Genomic DNA, 11,756 nt, shown 5'->3' on the forward strand with positions numbered 1-11,756 from the left:
TAAAAAACCACACAATTTGTTCAAAAGCACTTTCCAGTCTGAGGGAATTCGGGGGTGTACAAGATTCAGACGGGCTCCAAGTGAAGAATCATTAGGGGCTGTTGCAGGACCACGTGCAGGGGAGTAATCTCACCGTGAATACAGGGGTTATGTGTTCCATAATCCCCACCTTGGCCCAACGGCTGGGGGCCGGCAGTCACAGAGCTCCTGGCATCTCCATGGCCTCTTTGCAGGCGTCTCAGCCCTGATGCACACGAGTGGCTCCTTGTGATTTAAAAGCACCAGTTTCTCATTCTCTGGATCTCCTGGTGTCCCTACACTTGGAGGGCGGGTAGTGTGCAGTGTTCAGCAAGGTGCCCTGGAGGCCGACCGCCAGCTCCAAGTCCCCTCTGCGTGCACCCCTACCCTCTTCCCAAACAAGGAGATACAGTCACTAACTCACTGGGTTATTGAGCTATCAGAGGACTAAGTGAGATGCTGCATGAAAAGTGCTGATTTACCTGGAGCCTAACCAGGACCAGGTAAGTCAGGGACTGTCCCTTCCAGGTGGGACAGACCCTCCTGCCCCCAATGCCCACCCTGCACTCTTCACGTCAGCTGATGGCACAGGGAGGAAGAGGGGGGCTTGGCCAAGGACCCACCCTTTCCTCTCGTCCGGGGCGATGCTGCCACAGGCGCCACGTGGCCGCTCAAGCACGGAACCGGCATTATTCTAGTGCAGGGAATCCAGTTTTTAACAAGTCACTGGGTTTAGTAAACTGTCCCCAGATGCAACGACGGCAAAAACAAAGAATGCGGATCCCAATCTCCTCCCGCCAGCACGCTCTGTCTTGGTGTGTGGGGGGCTCTTTTCTTAAACCCTTAACTATAGAATTCCAGTTTTGTGACACTTGTAATTTTTGCCGTCTAATATCAAGACCAAGGTAATACTTTTTGGTTTCTGGAGAAACAGAATGTTTTTCCCTATGTGGGTAACCATTTTGGTTTCATCCAAAAAATGACTTTTTTAAGCTAATTCTTCCCCTAACTTTATTGTTGGTCTTTGAGAGCTGCTCCGAAAAGCCCTTTATTCTCTCCAGCTTCTCTCTGCGACCTTGGTCCTCAGGCCCCCTGGAGCCTGTGTCTTCATCTCCTTCCCACAGGTGATCACATGTCTGCTGACTCCATCTTCACTGCTTTCAGAAGAGTTTTCATATTCAGGATTGTTTTCATCCTACTAATTAGTTCATATAAATAGTAACCCTGCAAAAATATGTATATATATATATATATATATATATATATATATATATATATATAAAATGAATATATAATTATACATATTTTAATATATATGAATGTACATGTTCACGAGGGACAATACAATTAGCCAAATTTCTTAGGAGCCCAATAAAGGGCTTTTCTTATAGTACACGCTTAACAGATGATTTTTAAAGCATGATATCATTATTTACGTGGTAGATTATGCTAGATAATTTTTATTAGCAATCAGCATTTTTTCTGAGTCCCTATGTTCTTCAGCCAGCCTTTCTCAACCAGAGCTCCACAAGAAAACTAAGTCCTACCAAAGAGTATTTGTAACTCTGTTCTTAATTCCCCCAAGTCTGGAGCTGTTCTAGAGAGAAGAGAAGAAAAGTAACTTCACTGAAGACCAAGGATGCCTTCACGCACTGTGGTTTTTCTCTGCAGGACCGACTGGCTGAGAAGGGTGCTTCACCTCCAGCGTGGGCCGCGGGCCTGGGGACGTTGCCCGCGTGTCCTGGCCAGCAGGCTGTGGACGAGAGGCAGCACGTGGGCTTAAAGTTGGCACCTGTACCCCTGCATGGCGGCCCTGACCCCCTCGGCTCCAGCAGTGGTTTCTGCCTCCTCCCCGCATGTAGGTGGAGGTGGCCTTCCGGACTCAGGCTCTTAGCTTGTGACCAAATGGACACAAACACACATGGTGGCCCCCGATTTCTGCTCCTCCAGCTCTTCCAGTGGTTTCGTGGGCTCTTAGTTCTTGTTAAAGCCTAAGTTGGCTGGAAATATACTGCTGTGTTTTCTTTTTCTGTAGTGAACCTTGAAGAATGCCTGGCAAAGAAGCGTTCCCAGGCCAGGGCTTCAGGTCATGTGATTCCAACCTTGGACTTGGGGAGGTTTGACCTGTTTAAACGTGCACCCCTACTCATCATACAGAGCAGATTTTCAGCTTCTTCTCTTCTTAGGAGAGTTTTCTTATTACTTATTTGTCTGTTATTCCTCCAACAAGGTGCTGGGATTATGTACCTAAGAGGATTGAGGAATTTCATTTTGCATATTTTCACTCCCAAGCAAGTTCTGTATCACAACAGCTTCTTCATATCTTCTGGCCTCTCTCTCCTTCGTGGCCCAAGACTAAGGACACTTGGGCCTGGAGGGTGAAACATCACATCCATCCTTGCCCTGAATCCAAAGGCCCTTTGCTGCTTCCCTGTGAGAAGCTCCACTGGGAGATGTAGACTTTGGTTGCTACTGAAATGACTACCTGCCATCTTCCTTGTTGCTTTGGAAACGACTGAGAACAGGTACCCAGGAGCACCTGGCCCGGCGGATCCTAAAAGTCCCCTTTGCCCCTCTCTGGGGGCACGGAGTGACAGAGGGCAGCTTCTCAGACCCCCTTCCCTCTCCTGGAGTACAAATGACCAAAGGGGTCTTCTCCCAGCGTCTCATTTACCTCTATAATTTCCTGCCATTTGTTCTCACCCCAAGGCCCTGAGGGTAGGAGGGTGGGGCCGTGGAATCAGCTTCACCACTTAGAAGAGCCACCGTTTACTTACCTGTGAACACGAGAGGTGTGAGAGTATCGCACCGGTGCTGGTGTGCGTCCAGTGAGGCTGTGTCAGGGGACGGCCTCATCCGGTCCCACAGCACCTTACTTGGCACCCCCTCCACCTCTGGGTCCCCATAGCACCCGGCACATTATTTCTAGCCTAGAACACAGTGCAGTCTGCGTGACAACAGTCTGTTTGCCCATTGGACACACATTCAAGATGGTAGACTCTTTGCTGGCAGACTTTGTGTCTTATCCACACTGGAACAGAGCAGATACTCAGTGAAGGCTTCTGAGTGTCTGACTGAATAAGTTATAACCGCTCCTTCTGAAATGCATTTCTTCCCACACCACCAGGCAAACATTAACAACCTTCGTGCACCTAGAGAATTCCCCTCATCATCACCAATCCCGTATTGTTCCAAACTTCAGCCTTCTGAGAGCAAAGTCTGGAGGCAGGCAGTAGAGAAAGACACTGGGAATTAAAATCCCACTGATTTCACAGACAGAGAATTTGTAGAAGAAGGAAAATCACACTTCTGCTGGAGGAGAGTGAAATTAAGGTGACTTTCTACTCAGGAAAAGCTATGCTAACAGGACCTCTCATGGAGGTTGTTGGGCTCCTGAGCTTTTGGAAGTAATTTTCCACATCTTGTTCCAAAAAGCCCTGAAGGTGCAATGCAGAGGAGCAAATAGAAACCGGGTTATTTCCTCACCGGACCGCAAGCCCTGTGAGGTCAGGGCCTGTTTGCTTTGTACCTGTTCCCAGTGTCTGTCAGAGCACTGGGCCGTGGTGGGCACTCAACAAACTCTACCAGATGAATTAATCAATGAATTAATGGATCAGAATTATTTTAGGCTCCAAGCCACAGGAGCTAAAGAAGGATGGGGGTGAAGGAGGCCTCCCATTCGTAACGAGCTTTCTCTATGGTACATCTACCAAGACGCTCCCTGGGAAGGTCAGAATTCCACTTTCAGAACAGGTTTAAAGAGTAAGCAATTTGTAGCCTTGCAATTGGCTTAAACAGGTCAAAGCCACTGTTCCAAGGGACCGGCTGTGTGACTTGGTCCCAGCAAGAGGAGGGGAAGAAGGCTGGGGCCCTCCCCGCATGCCTGCCCTCGGACTTCCAGGCTGACAACGGCAGCCCTACAGAGACCCCCTCCCCACGTCCCGCGGTGTGTCAGCCAGTTTCCCAAGACAGAGCCACACCCCTGCACCTATACATACGCCTGTGTGTACACACTTGCGCACCTGCCTGCATTTCTGGTTGAACCCTCACCGATACACTAATGTTATTCATTAGAAAGGGCGCTGTTCTCACATAATGTTAGAAGTGTGCATTTTGGGGTCAGGCCAACCTAAGTGTGAGTCCTCGTCGCCGTGTCAACTAACTGTGTGACACTGGCCAGGTTACGATCCTCTCCGAGTCTGTTTCCTAATCCTGAGTCCTATTTCCTACAGTGGGAATAATATTTTTTCCCAGAGGGATAATAACGTGATAATATATAAAGATAATATAAAGATATATATATAATATGTAAAGATCTTAGGTTAGTACCCAATTGGGTAGATACTGTCATCTTCATTGCTTTTACCATTTCTTCCCCATTACGAATGAGAAGTATTACTTCAGGGGGAAAATGCATAAAATCAACTCTTTAGAAACCATGGAGTAAAAAAGGCAGAGAGGAAAGAAGCTGACAGCCTGTAACATGAGGCTCTGTCCTGTCAGGGTTCAGGCATCACTCTGTGCAGAGAAGGTGGGGAGGATGCACTAGGCAGGGGGAGGGGGAAGAACAGGAGGGGGGCAGGGCAGAGCAGTGATGAATACAGCGGATTAGGTGACAGCTCAGGCCAGCTCAGACCACAAAAGTAGCTGCGAGATTGACCTCATTGTTCTTGATCACCCTCGGCTATCTTCATTTCTTAAAGAAGACCTTATGGCCATAAAACACACACTTTAAAAAATTAATCTTCATTCATACATCCCAATATCAAAAAAGCAAACAACCCAATCAAAAAAATGAGCAGAAGACCTAAATAAACATTTCTCCAAAGAAGACATACGGATGGCCAAGAGCCACATGAAAAGATGCCCAACATCTCTAATCATTAGAGAAATGCAAATCAAAACTACAATGAGGTGTCACCTCACACCAGTTAGAATGGGCATCTTCAGAAAATCTACAAACAACAAATGCTGGAGAGGGTGTGGAGAAAAGGGAACCCTCTTGCACTGTTGGTGGGAATGTAAATTGATACAGTCACTATGGAGAACAGTATAGAGGTTCCTTAAAAAACTAAAAATAGAACTACCATATGACCCAGCAATCCCACTACTGGGCATATACCCTGAGAAAATCATAATTCAGAAACAGTCATGTGCCACAGTGTTCATTACAGCTCTATTTACAATAGCCAGGACATGGAAACAACCTAAATGTCCATCGACAGATGAACGGATAAAGAAGATGTGGTACATATATACAACGGAATATTACTCAGCCATAAAAAAGAATGAAATCATGCCATTTACAGCAACATGGATGGACCTAGAGATTGTCATACTAAGTGAAGTAAGCCAGGCAGAGACAAATATCACATAATATCACTTATATATGGAATCTTAAAAAAAGATACAAATAAATGAACTTATTTACAAAATAGAAATAGACTCACAGACATAGAAAACAAACTTATGGTTACCAAAGGGGAAAGGTCAGGGAGGGATAAATTAGAAGTTTGGGGTAGCAGATAGATGCTACTATATATAAAATAGATAAACATCAAGGACCTACTGTATAGCACAGGGCACTATACTCAATATCTTGTAATAACCTAAAAGGGAAAAGAATCTGAAAAAGAATATATATATACATAGGTAACTGAATCACTGTGCTGTACACCTGAAACTAACACAACATTGTAAATCAACTATACTTCAATTTTAAAAATATTAAAAAAAAATAATCTTCACGGAAGTTCTCTGGTGGCCTAGTGATTAGGATTCCGGGCTTTCATGGGGAACTGAGGTCCTGCAAGCTGCACGGTGCAGACAAAAAAAAAAATTAATCTTCATGGAAAATGTGTGGTTATATTCTGACCCCAATTTATTGCCCACAATTTCTTCCAAACTTGTATTTCTATTCATTTAGAACACATATGGAGTTTCATAATGTGCTGATCTCACACTCTGTGTAAGGTCTTGTTTGTTTGTGTTTGCTGATCAGAGAACTGATTCTTTTCTTCCGAGCAGCAGTCAACTGCTGAGGAGTTGGCTTGTCAGACTGATTCCTTGGTGACGGCTCTGAATCCATCTCAAAGGCCCAGTCTTATCCCATGACCACGGAATGGACGCCAAAGGTTACGAGGATTTATCTCCACGCCACAGGCGTAGCACCAGATGACAATAAGTATGTGAAAGAGAATTGTAAGGGATCAAAATGGAACAGTAAAAAAAATCTATTAAAACCAGGCCGTTTGTTTTTCTGAATATTTCGGAGTGTGTTTTGTTTGTTCAGAACAGAATCTACAAATGTGCTTCCCTACCCACACCTGCCCGTGCTGGAAGGGAGGTCCCAATTCGGGGTAATTTCATTCTTTTTAGAGGAAGTAAGTCAACGTATAATCCCTGGGTTTGGGGCCACCCGCTCAGCCCCCCGCGGTGGGCGAGGGGACCGCAGACTCCGCGCGCCGTAGGTGCAGCTGGGCCGGCACCCCGGGGGGCGCCCCCTCCTCTGTTGCCTCGTTTGTCACTTTCCCCTCCTCGTGGTCCCACTGCTTTTCCAGCCCCGTCACGTGGCCCCGATGTAATGCGTTTCATACATGCCCTTGGATATCCGTGTTTACACGTGAAATATTCAGTTTATTACATGTGTCTTAATTCACATGAGTGGGATTATGCTACGGGACTTACCCCGCTTCTCCTTTTTCTCCCTCCGAGTGGTATTTGAACTTGTGTCTCTCGTCCCGTCGTGGGCACTGCAGTCAGGGCTGCGACCGTGCCGCCCCCCGGGCCCTCCCGCTCCCGCAGACGTTCCGGATGCAGCTTCTCCGCGAGCTGCCCCGGACCCCGCCCCACCCCCGGACGCCGCGGGCACCTGCCCCCCGGGCTGCACGGCCAGGGGAAGCACCTGCCTCCCTGCACCCACGCCAGCTCTCCCGCAATGACTCGCTCTGTGGGTCACAGGGTTTCCCATCTCAGACCTAGATGACTGCTCATGCATTCCCTCCCGTCTTTAACTTATTCAGCCCGTTCCTGAACCCCTGTACGTGCGCAGCGTTGCTCTGGCCAGGGAGGGTGCAGAGGCTAAGAAGATAGAAACAGACCCTGTCCCTGTGGACGGTGAATCCTGGGATGGGGGGGGGGATAATACACACCTGGACAAATGATAAGGTGATGGCAGATGGTGGTGACGTCCGTGAGGATATAAAGCAGACTGGAAGCTCCAGGGCACCTTAGTGATGCGTCAGCTGCCGTGATCTCACCGATTAATTCATTGGAGAAGCGTGCATTCTGCGCCTACTGGATGCCCAGCCCAGTCCTCGGTGCTGTGCTATCCCCATGGCGAGCAGGTCCCTGTGGGCCAGGGCGCCCATTCTCTACGGGGGTAGAAACAGTCCACAAGTGTCCCTGGTTCCCTCAAAATCCACACCGGGCTGTGTGGCCTCAGGGGAGGGAGGAGCAGAGGACACCTCGTTCAGAGCCTGTGGTCGGGGATCCCCTGATCCCCAAAGAGCCCTGCTCTGGAACGGCATCTCCCAGGAGGCCCAGCTGAGCCCCTGTTCTGGCTCTCTGGGCGGGTCCCTCTCCTGACCTCGGCCCCACCTTTGTGCTGCCTGAGCTCAACCCAATTCCACGCCCCCAGTGGCCCCACCGCGGAGTCTTTCCCATCCCCCCTTTCGCTCCGCTCTCTGACGGACTCTCAGCAAGCTCATTTGGTTGTGTAGCTGCCTCTCAACCAGGAAATTAGAAAGTACAGACACAGAGTCAGTGCTGGCAGATGATTCCCTTTTTCAAGGTCATCCTTTCACGTGAGGAAGAATCGCTCCAACATCTGTCGCACTGTTTAGCTGGCATCCCAGTGGTGTCAAATACGTGCTCGCCTCCCTTTTAGAGAAACTCTGGGAGGGGAACATTGATGGTCAATGTCACGGCTTTCTTCCCATTTCTCCTGGAGGAAGGTCATCTTCTCCTTGGAGAGAAAAGTCACCAGAAAGTCCTGAGCACGGAGACAACTGGATTGCTCCTTGGCGCCTGCGTCCTAGCTGTCTGCACATCTTCAAGCCTGCTCACTGGGTACCACCACTACGTGTGTCTCTAGTACCTGCATCCTCCACATCTTCCAACATTGGGTGGGGTAGAGGGAAGAATCCCACCTCTCTGGTGGTATACCTGCTTCCATCCAAGCAGGAACCTCAAGATGGTAACAGGCCCCGAAGGGTTCCATCCTGACACCAGGAGTCCTTGGTGTTTAAAAATCTCAATGTTAAATCTCAAGCAGCTGCACGACAGTCCCAGGCAGTGAGGGGGAAACATGCGGTGACGTTCCAGACAAGGAGCTGGGAGGACTCCGGAAGCCGCGGCTTCTCTAAGCAGCTGTGTAGCCTGCAGGGAGGTTGGGACCTGACTCGGGGGAGAGGACTCAGGGGTGGTGCTGTGACCACGGCTCTCAAAGCAAGACCTGCAGCCCCTCCAGAGCGGGGATAAGAAAGGAGCATGCCTCTTACAGGCTCACTGAAGAGTGACAAAGATAATGGAACTAAAGCACCCAACCCAGTGTCTGGTACGTGACATCAAAATACAGGATGCCTATTTTTGCACTGGTTGCACCAACTCTGAAGAGACGCAGGGGCCGTGATGGGAGCAGAGGTGCCGCTGGCGCTGGCTCTCTTTTCAGGTATTTCACGGGACGCGTTTCAGGTGGAGGTAGAATGGTGTGTTCTGTGCCACACGCATCTCCCCCCAGTCAACCTAAATAAGAAGGTAACACGAGGAACAAATAGTCAGTAAATTAGATTATTCTCACCTCTCCCGCCCACCCGGGATCTCTGCTTTGCTGGGAAAGGACTGGGTGAGAGCATAGCCCACTGATCTGTGTGACGTCTCACCCACCCTTTCCCTCCACACCCCCTGGATCTGAATGCAAACTTGGAGCTTTGGAGACCTCAGCGTGGGATGGGATTTTGAAATGGGATAAAATGTGATGTAATATGTACACTGTGTATATAATACATGATGTGTCTAATTTTGGTAATGACAAGAGTCTGTCTAAAATCTCTTCTTCCTGAGAATCTTCCCCACACATTTCTTAAGCGTTATAGATGGGCTAGTGGGAAGCAACCTCACAAAGGAATTTTTCTTTCTGAACACAGAAAAAATAATCACAAAAACCACCTACAGTTATGTGGGCAGGAGCTTAGTTGTTCAAGGGTCAGTGTGCAACCTTCCCGTCTGGCTGGCCTCCTAAACTCTGACACTTTGGTGTTCTCAATTCCTTCACAGCTCACTGGGAGAAATGGATAAATGGTCTCAGGATATAGATGTTTGCCCCAGAAATATGGCACTTACAGTGTTAATTGGCTACAGCTCAAATAAACATGTCCAGAATCACGGGGCCCTTCCCCATTCCACATTAAAATCTCCCCAAATTTCCCTTTAAGCAAAACAAGGTCTGTGTGTGTTTGTGTGTGTCTTACAATTTATTTCTTTCCTTTGCATAAATTCCTATGCACCTTTCTTTAAGTCTTCAAGGAAAGCCCCGTTTGTCTCATGGAACTTTGATGCACGTCTGCACTTAGGGGTCGGTATCAAATGACAAACTTGAAAGATGCTAGAGTAGGAAGCGCCAGTGTCAGCTCCCCTTAAGGGATCTTCTTTTCAAGGCAAAAGACAGGTCCACATGACTCGCCAAGTGGCTGTCTCCCCACGGGTGGGTCCAGGAGATGCTAAGGAACTCTCTCCTTCCTAGATGAGCAAGAAAATAACTTCCTACAGAATCCCTGAATGACCTTGCATGTGATGTGGATGGGAATAAATTCAGAGGCTTTGCCAATCTTTTCTTTCCTCCGCATTCTCTCCGTGTTGTCAACCACAATGAAAGTGGCGAATCATCAAAACGTAAAGAACGGCTGGTTCCGAAGATTCATGAGGTCATGAGGTCACTTCTAGCTGAGTTAATTGTTAGAGTGCACATGTTTTGCTTTTGTTGGTGTTGACAAATTTCTTCCTAAAAAAGTAATTTCTGGGTTTATAGACTGAGGAAATGTGGAAAAAACCCAATTATATATGAGAAAGATATTCACAGTGTATTGTATCTTGTGTTATTTTGAAGGTTCCATAATGAAGCAACCATTGCAAAAAGAAGAAATCCAAAGCAATGAATAATTCATGAAAATCTTTTTCTCATTATGTGTATAAGGCTCCTTATTACATTACCTTTAATTCTCCACCCCTTCCTCCTCGTTTTTACGTAACCATTTTAGAATAAAGTCCAAACTCTGAAGCCCGGTATCAGATCTCCGCTTGACTCGGGCGGCCCTCTGGTCCCCCGACTCACTCATCCCACAGCCTCCTTCCCATCGCTTTCCCACAGAAGGGCCGAGTCACTCCGGTCTGCTCTTCACCTGGCGCTCAGCCTCATCTCGGAGACACCGATCTTTTCACCATCCCACGATTTACAGCACCCTATTTCCACCTACCATGTGGCATGACCAATAGCGCTCTTGTTCCTTATTTATGAACTGTACCATCTCACTAGAATGTTTAAAAAATCTATGAGCATTTCAGTCTTTTTGCACAGCTGAGTTCCTAGAACCAAGCATACGACGCATCACAGAGTTGGGATGAAATTACTATTTTTGAATAAATGAACTGAATGTCCTGACCACCTTCAAACATCAGAGGTAGCGCTGGATGCTGAGAGTCCTAAACTCCAAAGAAGACTTATGAAGGATATCAAAAGAGAAAAAGGAACTATACCACCAAAAATTATGAACCAGAATACTGTAACCTCTGGATCCCAACACGATAGCAAACTAACCCAAGTTGCTGGATGCCTTCCCCATGCAGTCCTGAGATGTCGGAGACGGAGAAGGAGGGGGCAGGTGTGAGAACCAGGAGAAACCGTGAGGGAGATGGCAGGGGGCTGGATGCAGTAGGAGGGGGAGAAATGCAGGGACCACAGGTAGTGCTTTTGTGAGCGCATGTAGAGGTTTTAATTGTTTTCTTATTTCTCTACCAAATTTATAACATGAAGCAGAAAATGTTTTTTCCACACTTGATCTTAGCCAAAAGGCCGAGAAGTGATAGAAAATGCTTTTTCCAAAGGAAACATCAGGACCAATGAGAAAAGATGGGTATTTAGCAGATGCTCTTAAGGGAAACTGGTCAATTTATTAACAAAAATAGGTTGGAACCTACCTCATGCCACATTTGATGAATGCCAGATGGATGGAAGCTCTAAATGTGAAAGCTAAAATTTTTAAAAGAAATAGAATAAATGTAAGAATATCCTTGAGAATCTGGGGTGGGAATTCTTAAATGAGATGTCAAGAATAAAACAAATGTTTAATTTATTGATATATCAAAATTAAGGATTTATTTTCAATGAAAGGTGACGTTAAGAAAATTAAGAAAGGTAGTACACTGGGACAAGATTTTGCAATGTACAAAATCATTAAGTGATTAATAATGAGTGAGGATCTATCAGAACCAGAAATATCCCCAAACCCCAGACAGCATAGCTGATTGAGAAGTGGATTTGGACAGGCGATTCACAGAGGCTGAACTCCTGTGGCCAACAGATGTGTGAAAAATGCCAAATCTCACTAGTAAATAAGGTTGAGAGTGCACTTTTCCTTCTCCCCAGATTGGCAGAAATTAGAGAAATGGGTCATGCCAAGTGTTGGTGTGTATGTGAAGAAACGAGAATTCCCGTGAGATGCTCGTAATCTGCTTCAGCCATC

At 47.1% G+C, this 11,756-nt stretch overlaps 1 pseudogene; it reads right to left on the reverse strand.

The window, feature by feature from the left end:
- Positions 1-10,955: 10,955 nt before the first annotated feature.
- Positions 10,956-11,098, reverse strand: LOC114238356 (U2 spliceosomal RNA; annotated as a pseudogene).
- Between the last annotated feature and the right edge of the window lie 658 nt (positions 11,099-11,756).

This window comes from Balaenoptera acutorostrata, chromosome 14, assembly GCF_949987535.1.
Source record: "Balaenoptera acutorostrata chromosome 14, mBalAcu1.1, whole genome shotgun sequence".
In the NCBI taxonomy this organism is placed as follows: Eukaryota; Metazoa; Chordata; class Mammalia; order Artiodactyla; family Balaenopteridae; genus Balaenoptera; species Balaenoptera acutorostrata.